Genomic DNA, 24,751 nt, shown 5'->3' with positions numbered 1-24,751 from the left:
GAGAACAAAGAGCTCCTTGTGTAGCTCTTTCTGAATCCGTGGTGGTCATTTGTCAATAAATGGTGATTCATAATGTTCGAGTACAGTATATGTCCGAAAACTGTACTGCATATCGACGTTCGTGATACGGCTCTGTAATTTAGTGGATTACTCCTGTTTCCTTTGTCGCGTAAATCATTTATTTACTCTTTAGGTTCTTCTGATACGATTTCATCCTTGAAACTTTGGGAACTTGAGGTCTACTAATAAACAAAAACTAAATTTAACGTTGATATTTTCGATCAATTTCCCGAACGTCCCCCATTAATACGCCACGCAGTGCAGGTTGCTTGGGGATGTGAGCCAGAGACGTAGTCTGCAAGAGGCAGATTTTCGCAGGGTGTGCCCGGCGCGAGAGGCGCTGATCCCGATATCGACAGATTGGTGGCGCGACCGCGCTGCGTGAGACAAGCCGCAGTGTTGGCTCTGGCCGGCTGTTTGTTAGGACTGGTCCAGGGAGTAAATAATTACGGAGCGAGGGGCGGCGTGGTAAACACTGGGCTCCAGCCAGGCTCGGGTGACGTCTGCCAACCACGCGGCGTCCGACATGGGGTACACCGGTCCCACCCACGCCTCCCCAGCACGTCTCTCACGCCGAGTGAGGGAGTACGGTACTTTCCAAGAGGAAGGAGGAAGAGCGATGACTCCACTAGAAGATGTGAGAAAATGAAACACCTACAGCTGTCCTTATGACGTCATTTATTGTATGGCTACCAGTTTCAGTGCCTAACTGCACCATCTTCAGGTCTTCGCAGATGCTATGGGGTTAACAGCGCATCGGTGGCCAACATCTCTGACTAATTTTTGCAGACTACCTGTAACGGCAAAGTTGTCTCTCCAAGCCAGTTAGTGATGTTGGGCACTCAAGTATATGGATAGTGTTAACCCCATCACATCTGCTATGGCCTGAAGGTGGTGCACTGAAGCACCGAAACTTGTAGCTATAAAATAAATGACATCATAAGAACGGCTGTAGGTGTTCCATTTTCTTCCATAAGTGAACGGTCCAAGTCCCCTAGACCTCCAATCACAAGGACAGACATACAACCACTAAAAGGTCGTCCGCAAAATGAAAACTTCACTATATCTAGAAGCCAGAAAACGTACTGTGTGAACGATAAGGCTGAAAAAATTGTAATAAAATTACATACTTTTTCCCCGCAATTTTAGGCGCCATGTCACGGATTGCGCGGTCCCTCCCGTCGGAGGTTCGAGGCTTCCCTCGGGCATGGGTGTGCGTGTTGTTCTTAGTATAAGTTAGTTTAAGTAGTATGTAAGTCTATGGACCGATGACCTCAGCAATTTGTTCCTTAGGAATTCACACACATATGAACATTTTTTTACATACTTTTCCTCTGCTAAGTTTCTCTAATTCATGTAAGCCATAATTGCAAAATACTAAAAACAATTCCTTACAGAAGATTTGAAAAGCTGGTAGAAGCCGACCTCTGGAAAGATCGGTTTGGATTCCGGAGAAATGCAGAAACACACGAGGCAATACTGATCCTACGACTTCTCTTACAAGACAGATTAAGGAAAGACAAACCTACGTTTATAGCATTCGTAAATTTAGAGAAAACTTTTGACAATGTTGACTATACTACTCTCTTCGAAATTCTGAATGTAGCATAGGTAAAATACAGGGAACGAAAGGCTGTTTACAACCATTACAGAGATCAACGGCAGTTATAAGAGTTGACAGGCATGAAAGGAAAGCAACGGTTGAGAAGGGCGTGAGACAGGGTTGTAGTCTATTTCCGCTGTTATTCAATCTGTACCATGAGTAAGTAGTAAAGGAAACCAAAAAGAGCATTAAAGCTCAGGCAGAATAAATAAAAATATTGAAGTCTGCCGACAAACCCGGAATTCTAAGAGGCTGCAAATGACTTGGAACAGCAGTTGAACGGGTTTCGTAGTGACTCGAAAAGAGGTTTAAGATGAACGTCAACAAAAGTAAAACAATGGCTATGGAATGTAGTGGAATTATATCAGATGATTCTGAGGAAATTAGATTAAGAAATGAAACGAAGTAATAGATGAGTTTTGCTATTTGGATAGCAAAATAACTGATGGCTGAAGTAGATAGGATATAAAACGTAGACTGTAAATGGCAAGAACAGTGTTTCCTATGAAGAGGAATTCGTTAACATCGATACAGATTTAAGTGTTAGGAAGTGTTTCCTGAAGGTATTTGTATGGAGTGTAGCCGTGTACGGAAGTCAAACATGGACGATAAACAGTTAAGACAAGAACAGAATAGAAGTTTTTGAAATGTGGTGCTACAGAAGAATGCTGAAAATTAGATTGGTAGATCACGTAACTAATGAGGAGATACTGAATAAATAGGAGAGAAAAGAAATTTGTGATACAACCTGAGTAGAATGAGTGATCGGTTGCTATAACGCATTTTGAGACATCAAGAGATCATAAGTATAATAATCGAGGGAAGTGTGGGGGGTAAAAATAGTAGAGGAAGACAGTAGACGGATAGATAAGAATGTAGGTTGCAGCAGTTACTGGGAGATGAAGAGGCTTGCAGAGGATAGGGTAGCATGGACAGCTGTATCAAACCAGTTTTCGGACTGAAGACAACAACAACAGTTCGTGATAACAACTAAGTACCATTCTTTTCCACCAGAGCTTGTGCATTTTACACCTCTAATAGCTGTTGCAATATAACCAACTATCTCTCCCTCACAACTGTCAATGTCATAAGATCACTTTTTTGAACGTTCATAAATACAATGCGATTTAAATGTCACTATTTTTACTATTATTATTATTTTTATTGGCTCTGAGCACTATGGCACTTAACTTCTATGGTCATCAGTCCCCTAGAACTTAGAACTACTTAAACCTAACTAACCTAAGGACATCACACACATCCATGCCCGAGGCAGGATTCGAACCTGCGACCGTAGCAGTCGCGCGGTTCCGCGGCCGGCTATTATTTTTATTATTATTATTATTAGTAGTAGTAGTAGTAGTTGTAGTAGTAGTAGCAGTAGTAGTAGTAATGTTGTTAATTGTAATTAACGTTAGTTTTTAGTCAGTGCTGTTACTTCAAATGGCCGACATGACTTCAAATATTGTTTAAGATATTTTTAAGTGTATAACTATCACATTAAAATTGAAGTGTTGGCAGAAGAGCCAACACCGTGTTGCTAGAGGAGGCCGAAATGCACGCTTTTAAACTCACGCAGACTGGCGTGAGGTCTGGAACATTACAAGGAAATGAGAACTTAGAAAAACGGACGGAGTTGCTGTAATACTTAACTTCAATCCATAATTGTAGAACATCGCTCTTGATTGTACATGCTTCACAAGATAATTATCAAATGCTATGGCGCCTTGCTAGGTCGTAGCAAATGACGTAGCTGAAGGCTATGCTAACTATCGTCTCGGCAAATGAGAGCGTAATTTGTCAGTGCAGCTTCGCTAGCAAAGTCTGCTGTACAACTGGGGCGAGTGCTAGTAAGTCTCTCTAGACCTGCCGTGTGGCGGCGCTCTGTCTGCAATCACTGACAGTGGCGACACGCGGGTCCGACGTATACTAACGGACCGCGGCCGATTTAAAGGCTACCACCTAGCAAGTGTGGTGTCTGGCGGTGACACCTCAAAAATTATTACCACTCTTTAATTAATTACGATGTAGTAGGATTCTACGCGGAATATCCACTGGCCCTTACATTTCTTGCAAACAGTAGATTCTGTCTTTCAAGAATTTCGAATGCCGTTGCAAATTGTACAAAATCGTCGACTAATAAACGATAGGTGATCATACGGTTTATCTTCGTGACATGCGAGTACCACCATGAGTTTTTGAGTATCAGAACCCAGGACGTTAAGCTGTACGGCGAGTGTTTAACAGAAATGAAAGCAGCTTCGGATGTGTCCCAAATATGCGTAATAGGAGCCCCATAGTTGTCAAAATATACAAACAACTCATAAGATTTTACGAGTGGTAGGGCCTGCTGTCAGACTGTTCAATGACAAACCTGTTGTCTGTAGGAAGTAGGCTATCATCGATTATCACAACCAAATGCAGAACGTCCTAAGTGCATTTCTGCTTGCTACAATAACTGGAACAGGGTTTCCAATATAGATAAATACGAAGAACCCGGTACTTTCCTATCACAAAGTTAGTAACGAACATCTTGAACATGTCTTATTATGTAATTATTTAGCGGTAACATTGCGAAGCTACATACAGGACGAACATGTAAAATTAGCGGTAGGGAAAGGGAGTGGAAAATACAGACAAGCTAACAGCATTTTGGGAGAGTGTAGTGCATCTGTAAAGAAACCAGCATAACAGACGCTGATGGAAACTATTCAAGAGTATTGTTCTATTGATTGGATTACGTGCCAAGTAGGCATGATGAAGTTGCATCGATGAATTCAATACGCGCAGCTAGGACCGTAACAGGACAATACAAACCGCACGTAAAAGTACAGAGAGTCTCACTGAACTTACGTGTGTGTATTGATATCCAGCCTAGCTGTACTTTTAACGGTAGGGGTGTTTAATGTCGCATCAATATGAGGTCATTAGAGATGGAGCATATACTCAGGTGGAAAATGAGGGAAGGAAATTGCTCCGTCCTTTTCAAACTATCTGTTCCGGCCTTTTCTGTAGTGGTTGTTGGGGCACGGCAGAGAAACTGACAACGATTTGTGCAACCGTTCTCACGATTGGGAGTGTATATTCTCACCACCACGCCGCCTCGCTCGGTGATTGCTGCTATTGTAAGAGTCTTGTATCACGCAAATTCAAAATACTTGTGGCTGAACATATTCTCAGATCCTGTCACGGTCGCCAAAATGTCACAGACACATGGAATAAGCTGCAGGTATTTATTCATCGTGCCACTGTGTATCGGAAAACGCGAGACAGGTTTTACGGATCCTGATTTACAGCCTTTGATGCCACGAATTTTTCCATGATTTGGTGAGATTTTATGACTGACTGGCGGCCGGCACCGGAAGTATTCCACGTCGTGTTAAGCTTGACAGGACGGTCTTAAGCAGGTCGCTCCGTACGGAGAGCGGGCCGTACTGTACCGAGTGGGACAGCGCCAGCGGCAGTGGCAGGGCGCCAGAGACGCGGATATCGACCGCGCCGCTGCGCCGGCGGGGCCTAAGTGATTGGCCGTGTGCTCGGAGGGCGGCCCCGGCGGACACACAAAGTCACTTCGGCGCCCTTTCCGTCCCCGCTGGGCGCGCCCCGAGCCCTCTCAAAGGGCCGAACAAAGGCGGGCCCTGCACGAAACCTGGCCCCAGACGTGGGCGCTGACGCTGCTAAACCAGCTGCCACTGCGTCAGAACTCTCCCAGTGAGCTACTGTGCAAGTGGGCACGAACACTTGGTCGCGATCCACGGCATTTTCCGGCTTTGCGCCGGATTCTTTTCTAGCAGGCTACTCCTCCACGACACTGACTTGATTTATTTTGCTGAAACACGTCACATTTTAAGAATGTTCTACAATACTAATTTAGCTTGTGAAACAATGTTAGGCATACGATGCAATCTATGTGAAATAGCTACTCGTACAAAATTGGCCGGGCGCGAGGGTTTCGTACAAACTTAATTGTGTATACAGACACTTCTTCTATTCCAGGAATCGAGAATCGCGATCATTTTTGCCGGTTTGGTCACTGATCCTGGCAAGGTATCGGTTCCAGGGATTCCAAGACTTTCTAGAATGTTTTCATTTCTGTAGTATACACTACTGGCCATTAAAATTACTTCACCACGACGTTGACGTGCTACAGACATGAAATTTAACGGGGAGGAAGAAGATGCTGTGATATGCAAATGATTAGCTTTTCAGAGCATTCACACAAGGTTGGCGCCGGTGGCGACACCTACAACGTGCTGACATGAGGAAAGTTTCCAACCGATTTCTCAAACACAAACAGCAGTTGACCGGCGTTGCCTGGTGAAATGTTGTTGTGATGCCTCGGGTAAGGAGGAGAAATGCGTACCATCACTTTTCCGACTTTGATAAAGGTTGGATTGTAGCCTATCGAGATTGCGGTTAATCGTATCGCGACATTGCTGGTCGCGTTGGTCGAGATCCAATGACTGTTGCCAGAATATGGAATCGGTGGGTACAGGAGGGTAATACGGAACGCCGTACCGGATCCCAACGGCCTCCTATCACTAGCAGTCGAGATGACAGGCATCGTATCCGCATGGTTGTAGCGGATCGGGCAGCCACGTCTCGATCCCTGAGTCAACAGATGGGGACGTTTGCAAGACAACAACCATCTGCAAGAAATGTTCGATGACGTTTGCAGCAGCATGCACTATCAGCTCGGAGACCATGGCTGCGGTTACCCTTGACGCTGCATCACAGACAGGAGCGCCTGCGGTGGTGTACTCAACGACGAACCTGGGTGCACGAATGGCAAAACGTCATTTTTTCGGATGAATCCAGGTTCTGTTTACAGCATCATGATGGTCGCATCCGTGTTTGGCGACATCGCGGTGAACGCACATTGGAAGCGTCTATATTGGTCATCGCCATACTGGCGTATCACCCGGCGTGATGGTACGGAGTGCCATTGGTTACAGGTCTCGGTCACCTCTTGTTCGCATTGACGGTACTTTGAACAGTGGGCATTACATTTCAGATGTTTTACGACCCGTTGCTCTACCCTTCATTCGATCCCTTCGAAACCCTACATTTCAGCAGGATAATGCGCGACCGCATGTTACAGGTCCTGTATGGGCCTTTCTGGACACAGAAAATGTTCGACTGCTGCCCTGGCCAGCACATTCTCCAGATCCCTCACCAATTGAAAACGTCTGGCCAATGGTGGCCGAGCAACTGGCTCGTCACAATACGCCAGTCACTACTCTTGATGACCTGTGGTATCGTGTTGAAGATGCATGGGCAGCTGTACATGTACACGCCATCCAAGCTCTGTTTGACTCAATGCTCAGGTGTATGAAGGCCGTTATTACGGCCAGAGGTGGTTGTTCTGGGTACTCATTTCTCAGGATCTTTGCACCCAAATTGCGTGAAAATGTAATGACATGTCAGTTCTAGTATAATATATTTGTCCAATGAATACCCGTTTACCATCTGCATTTCTTCTTGGTGTAGCAATTTGGCCAGTAGTGTAAATGTGACATAAAGCCATGCAGGAAGCAGGCGATCATCATTACAGTAATCATTACTTCTTCATTCTGGCTGACTAGGTCGCATTCGTAAAACCAAACACCAGGCAGTGACGTGCTGATATGGCATGTTTCGGCATTTATCCGTCGTCAGATATCCAGGAGCGATTGTTCCGCATAGACTAGACTGCAGATGTTTGTTTTACATACAACTTGAATTGCTTAATTGGGCGCAGTAATCGCTCCTGGAAATCTGATGATGAATAAATTCCAAAATGCGTCATATGAGCAATCCTTGCCCAATGTTTGACTTTTACCATTGCACCCGTCACCCTGGATGCAGAACTACTGATTGTTTTAATTTCAAGTTTTGCGTCAGAAAACAACCGAAATATTTTTTAGTTTAATATAATCACTAAATTACAATTTTTGGATCTATTCCTTTACATTTACTGTGAAACCTTACTTCTTGCAGAATTTTGTCATTGTAGATCAATGGGAAGTACCATAAAGGTTTTGATGAATGAGTTTGCGAGTATCCACATACGTTACGTAGTTGGCCGTGCCTTTTCATTGCATCGACTTGCGAGGGAAATTCCCCATCCCGTCAAAAACTGTACACACATCAAACATGAAAACACGAAGAAGGTATATTGAACTGTGGAAAAAGAAGCAAAATCAAAACATGAACGGTCCAAGCCCAAGATGTGCTACATCGAACGAATTTAAATAGCCACGGCGTCATGTTTATGTGACCAGTGTGTTGGACTGCGAAGCGGGACATCCACGTTTAGATCTCCTTTGAGCCCTTTCTTTATTTTTTTTAATTTTTTGTAAAATTATGAACTGTCCGTTTAGTCATTGGCGTGTCTGTTCGCTGTATTCAAATTTGTGTCTGTGTCGTGATGTAACGTTCGTTTGCAACAGCGAGGCGTGACAAAGGGATCTGGGATACGCAAGTATCACATGTTAAGACTCTTGCGTTCCGTTTTAGAAGTTTTGACTCCTGAATTTATTTGTTGTAACAACATAGCTCACGTCCGTGTATTTGTTGTTTCCATTTCTGTGAGAGATTTATGTAGCATATTGCCTGCTCTCGCCATTCACCACATTTGCTTGCGACGGTAATATATTCTTACCATATAACTCACATGTTGTAACCAATGTGTAATATGACAACTGCCAAATCTACAGAAAGAGAACAGATACGTCAGTGACCGGTTGGAAAGTTTGAAACTTCGTGGAAAAAAAAATGATGCACGAGAGAGATTTGAACAGGCATCTCCCACTTTGCCGTCCAGCACCGTGACTACACAACCACGACGCCAAGCTTCTTGCAATTCGCTCGATGTTGGACGTCTTGAGCTTGGACCGTTCACTATTTCGATTTTGCTTCTTTTCCCACAATTTAGTACACTTTCTTGCTGGTTTCATTCTTGATCTGTGTTAAGTTTTTGACGGGCTATCCATTGGGACATTTTCCACTAAATCTGAGGGGGTGCGATGGAGAGTTCCCTTGTTAGAAGCTAACGTTCATTATGCCGCCAACGGGCGATAGTCCTCCGTATGTGACATAAATTTTAACTTAATTCGTCCACCTGTTCCTGAGAAAAAAGGTGCTTAGCAGTCGCACAGACAGACGCACAACAGAGCAACCTTAGAAGGGTTCCGACTGTACCGATTGAGGTATAGAACCCTAAAAAAGGAAGAAACATTAGAGTCTAACACACGTCGATGTCGAGGTCACTACTGACGGAGCTCAAGCTTGGGTTGGGGAATGATAGGAAAGTTGTCGCCGTATCCTTTCAAAGGAACCGTCTTGGGTTTTGCCTCAAGTGATTTAGAGGAACTGTAGAAAACCAAAATCGGGATGGGATGACGAAGGTTTGAATCGAGTCTACCTTCTTACCACCTCATTCGGCGCTAATAAGTGAATGTCGTTGTCAAAGAGGATATAACAAACTTGCTTCAGACAGAAAAACGGCTGTCCACAAATTGGCACGGACTTTGAAAACATTGCTCGCGTGAAAACCAGCTTGCCCATTCCTCACATGATGCGCTGCCAACCGTGGATGGAGGATGGTAACAGTCGGATTCCGTGTTCTTAGATTTCCGGAAAGCATTTGACTCGATGTTCCACTGCAGATTATTGACGAAGCTCCGAGCATATAGTAGAGGTTCCCAGATGTGTCAATGACTCGAAGACTTCTTATGTAACAGAACCCAGTAAGTTGCCCTAGATGGCAAGTGTTCATCAGACACAAAGGTATCGCCGAGACTGCCTCAGAGAAGTGTGATAGGACCGCTATTATTTCCTATATACACAAATGATCTGACGGACAGGGTAAGCAGCAATCTACGGGTCTTTGCTGATGATGGTGTGTTGTACAGAAAGCTGTCGTCACTGAATGACTGAAGGAGAAGATGAGTTGGACAGAATTTGTAGCAGGTGCAATGAATGGCAGCTAGCTCTAAATGCAGAAAAGTGCGATTTAATGCTCATGAATAGGAAAAGCAGTCCTGTAACTTTCGAATACAGTATTAGTAGGGTGCGGTTTGACACACTGACTTCGAATAAATATCTAGACGTAACGCTGCAAAGCCATACAAAATGGAATGAGCACATCAGGTAGGAGAGAAGGCGAAAGCTCGACTTCGTTTTATTGGGAGAATTTTGGAAAAGTGTAGCTCACCTATGAAGGAGATGGCGTACAGTACGGTAGTGCGACCCTTTTATGAGTACTGTTCGAGTGTCTGGGATCCCCACCAGGTCAGATTCAAGGAAGACATCGAAGCAAATCAGAAGCGGGCTGCTAGATTTGTTACCGGTGGGTTCGATCAGCATGCAAATATTACATAGATGCTTCGTAAACTCAAATGGTAATCCCTGTCATTATTGTCATTATTTAAAGAACCGCCACGTGAGACTGACTGTAGAACGATTCTACTGCCACCAATGTACATTTTGGGCAAGGACCACGATAATACGATGTGAGAAATCAGGGCCCATACGGAGGTATACAGATAGTCGTTTCTCCCTCGCTGCAAGGAAAATGACTGGTAGTGGTAGAAAGTACCCTCCGCCATTCACCGTGCGGTGGTTTGCGGAGTATGTATGTCGATACAGATGTAGACATGTGGTAAATTTGAGCTTTATTTCAGATTCTCTTTGCCTTACTCAACCAGTATACGGCTCTCTCCTACGTATATCGCACAAAAGGACCATGAAGTTAAATACTATAAATATTCGAACTCACACGGAAGCTTACAATGCCGGACGCCCCACACATGGCGAGAGGTGGTAACACACAACACATCCAAGGACATTGCCGAATATGATCGTTTTGGTGGTCCATGTGTTACGATGCGGGGATGCATAATCAGCGTGATTGCGAAATGGTACTCCTTCCCCATCTGCGTCTTTTCGGGGTGCATTCGGTCCTAGCTTCATTCGCATGGAAGACAAGACGCAACCGCATCGAACTGCACAGTTAGAGGTGCCATTGGAATTTGAGGATATTCGGCGAATGGACCGTTCCCCCGACTTAAATCTCACCGAGCACGTGTAGCATGCGTTGGAGAGACGTCCACTTTTACCAACGACCACTGCTCTAGTGGAGGACTGGAACGCACCACTCCTTACCAACCACAGGAACACTTTGCAGAGTATGAAGTGTTGTCCGTGGTGATCACACATCCCATTTAGAACCACGCCTCAGCTTTTGTAATGGCAGCAGACTATCGTTTATGGCGGCTACTTCAGTATAATTATTGTCTTTGAATAAAACTGTCATTTCTATCGTCTCATTCGTATTTCTTTCCGTTACCTTCTGAATTATTCTGCAGCATTTCAGCATTTAATTGTGTATACTGTCCATATTTCTTGATGCTATCTTACTTGGCAGTGACACGTTATGAGAAAGTTACCCTCGTCCTTAAATTTTGCAGATCAATGTATAATTCAAAGTCGTTTTCAGAAGAACCCTCTAAAAAGTCAAAGATAGACAACCACTCGTACGTTAATACGCCACTGAAAATAGTTTATTCGTTTGCAATGTGAGTCTTTTGTGTCCAGATACTGCGCCTAATGGGATAGTATTGCTAAATTTTCTTGACGTTTAAGCTCACACATACAGGTTATACAGAGGCATTTGGTCTCAAGGAAAGTCAATGACCTTGTTTTGTTACTTTGTGCATAAAACGTTCTACATGAAGTTTTACGTCATTGTTAGTACTGATTTACTCCGAAGTAGGCGATTTCAGTTTTAAAACTAAAATACAGGACTGCCGCTATCATCGCCGTTACAACTCTACGACGCCCCAAAAAAAAAAAAAAAAAAAAAAAAAAAATGGCTCAGATGGCTCTGAGCACTATGGGACTTAACATCTGAGGTCATCAGTCCCCTACTTAAACCTAACTAACCTAAGGACATCACACACATCCAGGCCCGAGGCAGGATTCGAACCTGCGACCGTAGCAGCAGCGCGGTTCCAGACTGAGGCGCCTAGAACCGCTCGGCAACAGCGGCCGGCCCAAGTCCAAGTATTCCGTACTACAGGCTTCGCAACACACGTCGGCGCAACTCCGGGATCTTATGCAGCTGTCCGCTGACGTCACGACCCGACTGTTGCGTGAATACGTATAAACAGTTCGGATTGCTCAGCTTGTTTAAGTTTGAAACTTCTGCGTGAGCGTTTATAAACTCTGATGACGGCTCCAGCATTAGGAGACGAAACGTTAACACCAGAAATATGCCTTGGACTACAGACTAATGCCCATAAAACAAAATTTGGTCAGATGGAAATAGGTCTCGCACAGTGGGAGTTTCGTATAAACTTAATTATGTGTATCGAAAGTTCCGGGAATCGAGAATCGTGACCATTTTTGCCTATTATCGACATTGATGCTGGGAATATATGGGTCCCAGGGACTCCAAGATTATCCAGAATATTTTAATTTCACTAATATAAATGTTACATAAGGTAATGCAGAAGGCAAGCGACCTTTAACATAATAATCAGCAGTTGTCCTTTCAGGATGACTAGGTCACAATGGTAAAAGTCAAACATCAGGCAAGGAATGACTTTATTGCTCATATGAAGCTTTTAGGAATTTACGCCTCAGGTGATATTCAGCAGTGATTACTGCACGTAGATATAGCGTTTCAAGTTGCAGGTGAAACAAATTATTCGCAGACTAGTTTTTTCTTTACTGATACCGCGAAACCGTACTTCTTGCCAAATGTGATCATTGTTGCTTATGACGAGTGAGTTCGTGAGTATGAAAATATGTGACCTATATGGCCCAGCTTTTGGCTGCATTGACTTAGACGCTTATATTTATTACAACGCCAAGGCTCTACAGACCTTAGTAAGGGACATAAGTTTCAACTTGATACGTCTGAGGAAAGGAACAGACGGACGAACAGACAGAGAATCAGATAACAAATGACCAAAAATTATTTATGTGATTTATATCTATATAAGATGGTATCTGTTCTTTCGGACTACGAATACCGTGCGGGACAATAAGATGGGAATGTTGGTCTCGCGGAAGGTGTGTCAGACAGAGATAAGTCCCTGCAATCGCACTATCGTCTGTGTCCTCGGTGGCTCAGGTGGATAGAGCGTCTGCCATGTAAGCAGGAGATCCCAGGTTCGAATCCCAGCTGGTGCAAACGAAGACGGGTATGCCATAGATTTTGCATCGTGTGCCGCAGTGATGGTGGTGAACGGCGTAGCTGTGTTCTAAATACAACGGTAGACACTTTGAACATCTCCTGCAGACGCTTTGGACGTCCTGTATACGTGAAATGTAGTATATCAGTATGAAGACTAAAATACCATTGCGAATGTCTTCTCCACTTTCTACGCTTCCTTGGCAATAAATTGTAACGAAAATTTCAGTTTACGTTTGAGTGCAGATTCGAATTTTAACCTATGTAGACGTACACTTTTTTGTCCATAAAATGTTGTTTTTGATATTCGTTTTTCTCGGCAACATACTATATGAATGTACACTGCTTTATGATTGATAAGAAACAACTGCCAGTCGCCGCGGAACAAGAAACAACTGCCACAGAACACACGACCTATGATAGTAAAAGGAAATATAAAGGGTGGATCATGTTAACTGCACCGAAGCCTGTGCACAAACTCTCTTTTATGCCATTAAATTTCGGATATGCAGCCGTGCAAATAAAATTTCCTCCACTGATATTGTAAGACGTCGTGGTCTCCTGACCTTCATTGCTTACATATTCCGCCCTCACAATCATATTCTGCACATCAAGACGCTTCATGTGAACCCAAACTCGATAAGATAATGTATGAATTCATGTAAACAATATGCAATTAACAAGTAAGCGCACCGTGGTTGAAACACTCGAGGCTGGCGTACGCACACACATTCCAGACACGACGGTCACAGTTGCTTTTAGTTCGGGATGCCGGTCCCTTCAGAGGACGACCCAGCCTATGTTGGCCGGTGGCCGCCCATGTAGCGGACAGCGTGGGCCCAAGTGAAAGGGGGGAACAACCCCGTGTTCGGCTTAAAAGCAAATTCCGCTACATTGTGTGGGAGCGGCCAGCCTACGCATTCTCCGCAGTTTCAGAGATTTTCACAGGGAGACAGCAAACGCCAATGCTACAGGTTTCCGGATTGGTCGCCTTAAACGAAACGTCATTCTCCCGGTTTAGAAGAGCCTTGCTGATTGCCAGACGATATTTCTGACGCCTTGACTTGAAGGAATAATAGAAGAGACCGAAAGATATACCCCTTCACGTCTGGCGTGGAGAGGCGCCGTTCCGTTGTCGCTCTTGGAGCAAGTCTCTCCTCAGTACTTCACTGGGAGAGCACATCTGTCGAGAGCGAATCGAAGTGCTACTCTATATTGAGTCCTTCTGATTAAGCGTTGTTCACTGTGTTGGCCGACACACTTATTGTGCGGTGTGAATGGACAGAGGTATAGTTAAACGCCTGCGAGCGAATTTTGAGTGGCATCGCGGTGGACTGGTTATCTGACCGGTGTACCACGCCAATAGCTAGAATAGGGGTGAGTAGGAATCCTTGACTTCATCAAGGCATAGGGAGAGTTTGATTGGCGAAGGTCAATCCAGATAGAACGAGAGTTATCTTATCTGTCAGCAGCGAGCGGCGCAGACAGCAGTCATCACAGCTTACGGTATTGTGCGCTACAGCTCTTGTGAGCCCCATATTTCCTCCACAACTGTACACTTCACTGCATTTCACACGCGACAGCCTCGACCGTACCTAGCAACATTCTACAGGATAATTATTCAAGTTGAGTAGGCGCGCCTCTCAGCCATTCTGCCAAGTCAACAACCATCTTAAACTTTGTGTAGAAATTACATTAGCGAATCCTATCCTTGAGAGGTAACTTCACATTCCGAAGAGAACCAGGATATAACTTGTTCAATTCATAACTAAATGTGCCATTGTGATTTCTCAGAATTTTTGCAAAATAAATAATAACTTTCGTTAGTTTCATGTTTTTCTTACACTAACTAGCACTACTCCAATACCCAAATATCCCACTAATTACGGAAGAAATTTTGTGAATTTTTGTGTCATTTCCTTAGAGCAGACGACTCCAGAAGATTTTTATTGCTGAAAGATTTCAGGCATTTCTCTTTAGAACGTTAGGAGCGTCTGTCTGACTTCTGTAGTAGTGTGGGGGTGGAAATTGCATCTTGCAGGAGCCACAGGGTAAAGGGTACATGTCAGATTAATCCGTTGCGCAGAATAACAGAATGACAGATCAACCCCACACCTCAGAATATGTGTACTGTGTTTCATGTCGTCGATCATCGCCTGTGGTTATTTCTGTCTAGCAATGCCTGTGTTCCTTAGCAACTGTCAAGCAATACATACAGTTTGTCGTAGTTATGATACATAGAACGTAACAGAGATCACTGGGCTATTATAAAACTTGACGTTCCGTTCATTTGCAGACGCACTTTCGGGAGTCAGCCCGTTCGCCGCGGAATGTGAGAGGTACTGTGGATTGTGGCGACCGTGACAGGCGAGACACGGTAGGGCCTTGGCTGCGCGCCGGGTTAGATCGACCGCGGCCGGGCTGCCGTTCCCCACCACAGATTCCTTTCAGACCGGAGCGAATGGGGCGGGCAGCGTTTTGCACGGCGGGCCGAAGCGGCCAGCCAGAAAGCAACGGCGTCCGTGCCTCTGCCCGCCGCAGAGGCTGCGTCTAGGAGGCCGCAAGGCGGGACCACCCACAAATGACTCATCTAGGCGCAACATAAAGCTCTTGTAGTGCAGTTCTTTCTTGTGGACTGCGACGATGTAATCCGCCAATCCACTATCAAAATATATAATTAAAGTTAGGCGGTGTGAGTTGCGTTTTCTGTGATGGTCTTATCCGGTTCTGTCAGCGACTAGTGGTGCCGTTCGCAGATCAGAGACAGCGCGGATCCTCAAAAGTGACTACCTTCGGGGCCAGACATTGGTACAAGTGGATCTCAGCGAGCGACAACAACCCCTAATGATCATCCCAAGGTGTAGCTGGCAAAAGCTGCGCACCAAATACCGCCTCAGCGAATCACAGAACAGAGATTGTTATTGGATTGGTGCGTAAGGCCGTGTCGTCCGTAATTAGGTTGGCACCACTGCATTGTGACAGCTTCGTTTTTCGTTATTCAATTGTTTGTCTGCAGTATGGAGTCTGCTATTGCGTATAGCAGCTGGTATGTCGTCAACAGTTCGTTTTGGCCACTTTGAAGTCTATTCGGCATAGAGCGTCATGTAGAGAAAACAAAAACTTTCGATACTTTGCAGTATTCTTCGAGTTTAGTCGACGATCTAGGACTGCAGAAGCCACGAGAAGGAATTATGGCAATGCACAGGAGAGAAGCATTTGCTGAGAGTACGCCATGGAAATGATTTCTCTTTCCCGAGAAAGAAAAGTCGACTTCTGTAGCCACTGTGTAATCGTTGTGTAAGATGCAAAAATGGGGAACATGGGTAACTCATGTGTTACGCGACACCAACAAAAATCGGTGCATAACCGTATGTTCATCTTTGCTAGCCAGTTACCGTATGACTTGTCGCAAGCACACCCTATTCCTCGCAAACAGTATCAGAGGTAACGAGAAATACTACCTGTTTGCGAAGTAAAGAACAGGAAAGAATGGCTCACCATATCGAAGGATGCGAGGGATGAATGCACACCCCCATGTTGCGCGTTTCGTGGAACAAGACTGGCGTTCATCATCATGAACTGCCACCAAAGAATGAGACTATAAAAGCTGCTGTGTGTACTGAACAACTACGGCTGCTCGTCGTTGCTATTGAAAACAAAACACCTGGCAAACCTGCGTTGTTACTCCACGATAATGCACGGCCAGGATAGGCACAGATGCGACTACTGAACTTGGTCTATAGCCACTTCCTCAGTCTCTACTTAGCCCCATCTGATTATCAGTTTTTCCAGCTTCTCTCTAATAACACACAGGGAGACGAGTTTCATGATTAGCTTCTCTTAGCACCTGGGTAACAGATTTCTTCAAACTCGAAAGTACAACAGTTCTACAGGAGAGGCATGGAACTCCTACAGGAACTTCGCAAGACGATCACTCACTAAGATAGTAATTACATCAGTGATTGGACGCGTAATGAATCAGTCCTTTTATTATATAATGTACTGTAAAGTACCGTAGCGCACATTGTACGAACATTATAAAATCATAGCATTGTAAAAAAGCCACGAACTTTTGCATTGACCCAACATAGGGGACGTTTGGAAGAGAGAAATCATAGCTTACGAAAGAGACAAGTCCGACTGAGACAAGAAAATTATAATGATAAACAAATATTAAAATGTAACAGCAAAAGTAGATAGAGCGCACTATGATTGGCTGTTGTATCTTAAAAAGTGCTGGTCTGGCGAGACATTTCATCTGTCCAGGATTCTCGATCGCTTCCCAGGGAAACGCGGTATACTTCACTTCTAGCGGAGAACTCGTAGCTTTGGCGCCTCATGTAGTCTTGGTGAACTGAAGAAGCCGAACTGGCTTCGTAGTTGGTAAAAAGACCCATTTAAGCATTGGAGAATCACGTGAAATTACGAAATTTATTTGGTTGATTACAAACAAACTCCGACCCATCAGGATGAATGGCTGCAGGATGTGGTTCCTGAGACTCTAACCTTCATCATCATATTGATGGTTTCAAAAACTCAGTTCCACCCCTGGGGATCTATCCTTGTCAGAAAATGTCACTGAATAACTTCCATAATTTTTTTCTGTGGAGTTCTGATTCAGCCTATATATTATCACAGGCTTATATTACCAAAATGAAATTATGCATACCAGTATACAAGGGAAAAATATATTGTATTGTGTTTTGTATGTATATTTTGTAACTGTATACACTCTGTTTTTCCCTTATGTATGCCTATGCACATTTTATTTCTGGTAATGTGTGACAAATACTGTATCCTTTTTTTTTACCTTACGTCAGCTACGGTAATGGCAGTGCATGTGGATGAATAAAGTGCCATCCAGACAGTTAATTTTGTATAAGTGCCTCATCTTTGTGACTGAAGACTACAGCGACTTTTATTCTTCGATTAAAATGTAGGAGTAGGGTTTCCGTTGTTTATTTCCGTCGTTGGCTCACAAGTCGTCTTCTTATTATTCTCCACATTCACAGTACGGCGTGTCTGTTCTTGCGAGTCGGTGCAGATGTTGTTTTGTAGCTTCTCCGGCCAAGCATGCCATCGTTTCATGCAGCTGTCTGCAAATTAATTGGAACAAGATGATTAATATTTAACTGTACACGTTTATTACTATGTCCTAACCAACATCATTTCATCCCCATCGACGCGCAGGTCGCGGAAGTGGCGTCAACTCAAAAGACCTCCACCAGGCTAGCGGTCTACCCGACGGGAGGCCCTAGCCACACGACATTTCATTTCATTACTATTTGTGTAATACAGTTAGTAGCTTACTAGCTATTAATAACTGAAGTGTCCTCCTTCTGTTTTAACGAGCTCCTAAACAAGTTGTCACGGAAATTCGACCAGGTTAGAGCAATTGTTTCGTCGTTTGTCGACATAAAACCACACTTTTTCCACAGTTACTAACGCACATACTTTTGTTGAAGAGTCCATTTTCCCAAGAAGAGTTTTCGCAATACTCCACATATTTTCGATGGGATTTAAGTGTGGTGAATTACCAGTCACTGAAGCACATTAATGTTATTTACTTCCATTAATGTCTCGAGTACTTTTGAAATGTGACACTGGGCCAGATCATGTTGAAATGTTCCTCTACCATCTGTAAAGGCCTGTAGGAATGGCGCAAACCTGCGCCTCACGATTTCCTTGTGTTTGGTTAAATTAATCGTGCCATCGATTGCAACTAGCGCCCCTAGCTCATTTCCAGTGAAGAAACCCAAAAGCATTTTTTTTTTTTTTTTGCGTATTTTGCTGTTTGTTCAAGATGCTCAGTTCCCACTGCCTCATGGATGCTTCGTCTGACAATCTCCATAACCCTGAGCAATAAAATGTGACACATCATTGAAAATTACACGTTTCCAATCGCTGGAGGTCCAAGATTTATATATTTTAGCCCATCCCAACTAACTTTTCTTTATGGCAGGCGTTAACAGCTGCTTCTTTATTGGTCTTCGTGCCTTCCACCCACAATCAAGAAACCTACGCCGTTGAAGAATAAATTTCAACCCCAGTAGCCAATAATCTCTATGAAGGTCCTTAATTGTGTCGTGAGGATGAATTCTATTGTTTCTAAGCAGAGTTTTGTCAGTTCTAGATGTGATTTTCCGTTTTAGTCCACATCTGCCTCATCTCTTTGGAGACAATGAGGCGGTATCACTACATGCTCTAAGAAGTCATGAAATGCTAGATTTTTCCCATACCAACAACAGAGACAATGCCTCTTATAGTGCTAGATGTGTGTTCATGAAGAGTAACAATATTTGCCCGATTCTTAGGTAAAATTTCCATTTTAACTCAAACACAGAATTTTCCCGCCGAGAAATAACACACGCTGTTGCTACACATACGGGCACTCAAGTGAATGGGACGGGATGTACAATTGTTGTTCATAGAATGGACAACAATAATTCACGAAGAGACCAACAGCTGTGTGGATAACAGTGGTTACAGGTAACCAACTTCAGTTTCTAATAAAGTATGAGCTTGTCCCAATTAATGCAATCCGAAAACAAAGGAAGTAGGTTACAGTACACTTGTTCGCCTACTGCTTGAATACTGCTCACCGGTGTGGGATCTATACCAAACAGTGTTGATAGAAGAGATAGAGAAGATCCAACGGAGGGCAGCGCGCTTCGTTACAGGATCATTTAGTATTCGCGAAAGCGTTACGGAGATGACTGATAAACCCCAGTGGAAGACTCTGCAGGAGAGACTCTCAGTAGCTCGGTACGGGCTTTTGTCGAAGTTTAGAGAACGTACCTTCACCGAGATGTGAAGCAGTATATTGCTCCCTCCTACGTATATCTCGCGAAGAGACCATGAGGATAAAATCAGAGAAATTAGAGCCCACACAGAGACATACCGACAATCTTTCTTTCCACGAATAATACGACACTGGAACAGAAGGGAGAACCGACAGAGGTACTCAAGGTACCCTCCACTACACACCGTCAGGTGGATTGCGGAGTATGGATGTAGATGTAGAATTTGCACACTAGTGTAGAATGAACATGAGATGGCTACTTCGGACTGCGATGCTGGAACGCAAGGGGTGTAGCTGAGTATCGGACCACCGCCTAGAAGTGCTACGAGGTTTGCATTCCTTGCCCCACGGCGCCCTGGATGATTCCTCCAGAGTCGAGATGAAGTGTGAGTGTTGGACGTTGTCACACTCATGGCTGCCCACCACGAGCCAGCCGACTGCTGTGCCTGTCCGCCACTTCCGTACCAAAAAAAATGTTCAAATGTGTGTGAAATCTTATGGGACTTAACCGCTAAGGTCATCAGTCCCAAAGCTTACACACTACTTAACCTAAATTATCCTAAGGACAAACACACACACCCATGCCCGAAGGAGGACTCGAACCTCCGCCGGGACCAGCCTCACAGTTCATGACTGCAGCGCCTCAGACCCCTCGGCTAATCCCGCGCGGCACTTCTGTTCCCCTCAAAGCTGACTTGTCGCCTAACAAAGCCATCGTAGTGATTTGGATGGCAGCCACATGCAGTGTGTGATTACACAGATGTACGCGCCCGTCTTTTTCGAACTGCCGCGTAAGACGGATCGCGGGTGACGCAATCCCGGAACAGAGGTGTCCTTTCTCGGGCGTGTTTGGCCACGGCCTAAATACGCGCCCAGGCAGACCAAACACAGCTATTTACGCACGGCTCTGTTTGGGATCCCGCAGCCAGTCCTCCATTCGCCTTCGCGGTTCGCCAACGCCACGCCTGCAACAAGTGAAACAACGCTCCTCTCATACGGACATGGGAGCTTCAGCACCGTGGCTCGAAATCACACACGCGATCGCACCCACAACGCGCGCACATCTTGGCGATGTATGGTATGGGATACAAATTGCGCGACGTACTGCTCCGTGGATGTGTTGCGAAACGTTTATTAGCGGACCTGGGGCAATTCTCTGCACATCTAAACATGAAAAAGAACTTCAAATAAGGCCCGCTAGCCTACAACGTGCGCCCGCATCTCGTGGTCGTACGGTAGCGTTCTCGCTTCCCACGCCCGGGTTCCCGGGTTCGATTCCCGGCGGGGTCAGTGATTTTCTCTGCCTCGTGATGGCTGGGTGTTGTGTGCTGTCCTTAGGTTAGTTAGGTTTAAGTAGTTCTAAGTTCTAGGGGACTGATGACCATACATGTTAAGTCCCATAGTGCTTAGAGCCATTTGAACCAACCTACAACGTGCTGGCATGAGGAAGTTTCCAATCGATTTCTCGTACACAAACAACAGTTGACCGGCGTTGCCTGGTGAAACGTTGTTGTTGTGCCTCGTGTAAGGAGAAATGCGTACCAACACGTTTCCGATTTTGATAAAGGTCGGATTGTAGCCCATCGCGATTGCGGTTTATCCTATTGCGGCATTGCTGTTCGCGTTGGTCGAGATCCAATGACTGTTAGCAGAATATGGAATTGCTGGATTCAGGAGGCTAATACGGAACGCCGTGCTGGATCTCAACGGTCTCGTATCACTAGCAGTCGAGATGACAGGCATCTTAACCACATGGCTGTAACCGATCGTGCAGCCACGTCTCGATCCCTGAGTCAACAGATGGGGACGTTTGCAAGACAACAACCATCTGCACGAACAGTTCGACGACGTTTGCAGTAGCATTGACAATCAGCTCGGAGACCATGGCTTCGGTTACCCTTGACGCTGCATCACAGACAGGAGCGCCTGCGATGGTGTACTCAACGACGAACCTGTGTGCACGAATGGCAAAACGTCATTTTTTCGGATGAATCCAGGTTCTGTTTATAGCATCATGATGGTCGCATCCGTGTTTGGCGACATCGCGGTGAACGCACATTGGAACCGTGTATTCGTCATCGCCATACTAGCGTTATCACCCGGCGTGATGGTTACACGTCTCGGTCACCTCTTGTTCGCATTGACGGCACTTTGAACAGTGGACGTTACATTTCAGATGTGTTACGACCCGTAGCTCTACCCTTCATTCGATCCCTGCGAAACCCTACATTTCAGCAGGATAATGCACGACCGCATGTTGCATGTCCTGTACGGGCCTTTATGGATACAGAAAATGTTTGACTGCTGCTCTGGCCAGCACATTCTCCAGATCTCTCACCAATTGAAAACGTCTGGTCAATGGTGGCCGAGCAACTGGCTCGTCACAATACGCCAGTCACTACTCTTGATGAACTGTGTTATTGTGTTGAAGGTGCATGGGCAGCCGTACCTGTACACGCCATCCAAGCTCTGTTTGACTCAATGCCCAGGCGTATCAAGGCCGTTATTACGGCCATAGGTTGTTGTTCTGGGTACTGATTTCTCAGGATCTATGCACCGAAATTGTGTGAAAATGTAATCACATGTCAGTTCTAGTATAATATGTTTGTCCATTGAATACCCGTTTATGATCTGCATTTCTTCTTGGTGTAGCAATTTTAATGGCCAGTAGTGTACAAAAAGACGCACGTCTGCACTGAGCTGATAGCAGCTTGTTGTACATTACTGAGTAACAGTTACAAGGAGAGGCTGAGACCTGTCCGAGGTCTCACAAAACCGAAACGGAAGTGCTCGCTTGACTACGGAACTATTTGTCGTAGTGTATTAGCGCGCAACATTCCACTTTTCCACAGCTCTGTCACAATTTTCAGCATCGGACTGTCAACTCATGCCGCAGTGGCCATGACACTGAACTCATATACGAACAGACGTGGTTCAAATCGCCGTCAGGCCATCCTCATTTAGGTTTTCCGTGCTTTCCCCAAATAGCTTAGGGCAAATGTAAGTTGGTTCTCTGAAAGAGGACACTGCCGGTTTCCTTCCCTCTTACTTTCCGCAAGCTAATCTTGGGATCCGTCTTTAATAAATTCCACACCAACGGGGTGACAAATAAAAATCTTCTTTCATTCTTTGCCGATCAACTCAAGGCAGCGGACGAGAAATTTACTGCAAAGGTTTTCTTACACACCCTTAGAAATCGTTGTGTCGAAGACTGTCGCCGAAGATAACGCGAGACTTAAGGAGAAAATTTGTCAACGCATCAAATATACTGACCAACCGAAACATTTTGATCACTGTCGATTGCTAGATGGAATAGCAGACGGGCACCTGACGATCTTGAACTGTGTCCTTGAGGTGTTGGAAGCTTTTTCCAGATATCGTAACTCAGTTACAGTTTAGTACTGACGTGAACGGGTACCTGTGGTCTAGGGGTAGCGTCTTTGATTCATAATCAAAACTTCTTCAGTCCTGGGTTCGAGCCACGCCACTGCCTAAATTTTGATGAATAATCGGCATTGGCGGCCGAAGACTTCCGGCATAAGGAGTCAGCCTCATACTGCCAACGGCCTTGTCAAAGAGGGCGGAGGAGCGGATAGAGGTTCAGGGCACTCTCTTGTCCTAGCGGTGGGAAATTGCCCTTAAAGGCGGAAGAATCAGCAATGATCAACGACATGAGGATGCAGAAGGCAATGGAAACCACTGCATTAAAGACACGTAACGTGTATCCACAGGACATGTGGCCTGTAATTGAAGAAGTGTCATGATGATCTCTCCATTGGCAAAAGATTCCGGAATAGTCCCCCATTCGGATCTCCGGGAGGGGACTGCCAAGGGGAGGTTACCATGAGAAAAAGATTGAATAATCATCGAAAGGATAACGTTCTACGAGTCGGGGCGTGGAATGTCAGAAGCTTGAACGTGGTGGGGAAACTAGAAAATCTGAAAAGGCTCAATCTAGATATAGTAGGGGTCAGTGAAGTGAAGTGGAAGGAAGACAAGGATTTCTGGTCAGATGAGTATCGGGTAATATCAACAGCAGCAGAAAATGGTGTAACAGGTGTAGGATTCGTTATGAATAGGAAGGTAGGGCAGAGGGTGTGTTACTGTGAACAGTTCAGTGACCGGGTTGTTCTAATCAGAATCGACAGCAGACCAACACCGACAACGATAGTTCAGGTATACATGCCGACGCCGGAAGCTGAAGATGAACAGATAGGAAAAATGTGAAGACATCGAAAAAGATATGATTGTCGGAAGGACAGACTCAGCATACAGAAAGTCAAAACAACCTTTGGTGACATTAAAAGCAACGGTGGTAACATTAAGAGTGCAGCGGGAATTCCACTGTTAAATGCAGAGGAGAGAGCAGATAGGTGGAAAGAATACATTGAAAGCCTCTATGAGGGTGAAGATTTGTCTGGTGTGATAGAAGAAGAAACAGGAGTCGATTTAGAAGAGATAGGGGATCCAGTATTAGAATCGGAATTTAAAAGAGCTTTGGAGGACTTACGGTCAAATAAGGCAGAAGGGATAGATAACATTCCATCAGAATTTCTAAAATCATTGGGGGAAGTGGCAACAAAACGACTATTCACGTTGGTGTGTAGAATATATGAGTCTGGGGATATACCATCTGACTTTCGGAAAAGCATCATCCACACAATTCCGAAGACGGCAAGAGGTGACAAGTGCGAGAATTATCGCACAATCAGCTTAACAGGTCATGCGAAGCTGCTTACAAGAATAATATACAGAAGAATAGAAAAGAAAATTGAGAATGCGCTAGGTGACGATCAGTTTGGCTTTAGGAAAAGTAAAGGGACGAGAGAGGCAATTCTGACGTTACGGCTAATAATGGAAGCAAGGCTAAAGAAAAATCAGGACACTTTCATAGGATTTGTCGACCTGGAAAAAGCTTTCGACAATATAAAATGGTGCAAGCTGTTCGAGATTCTGAAAAAAGTAGGGGTAAGCTATAGGGAGAGACGGGTCATATACAATATGTACAACAACCAAGAGGAAATAATAAGAGTGGACGATCAAGAACTAAGTGCTCGTATTAAGAAGGGTGTAAGACAAGGCTGTAGCCTTTCGCCCCTACTCT

This window comes from Schistocerca piceifrons, chromosome 10 (genome assembly GCF_021461385.2).
Source record: "Schistocerca piceifrons isolate TAMUIC-IGC-003096 chromosome 10, iqSchPice1.1, whole genome shotgun sequence".
In the NCBI taxonomy this organism is placed as follows: Eukaryota; Metazoa; Arthropoda; class Insecta; order Orthoptera; family Acrididae; genus Schistocerca; species Schistocerca piceifrons.
The sequence above is the reverse complement of the archived record's forward strand: the minus strand, read 5'-3'. Positions refer to the sequence as shown.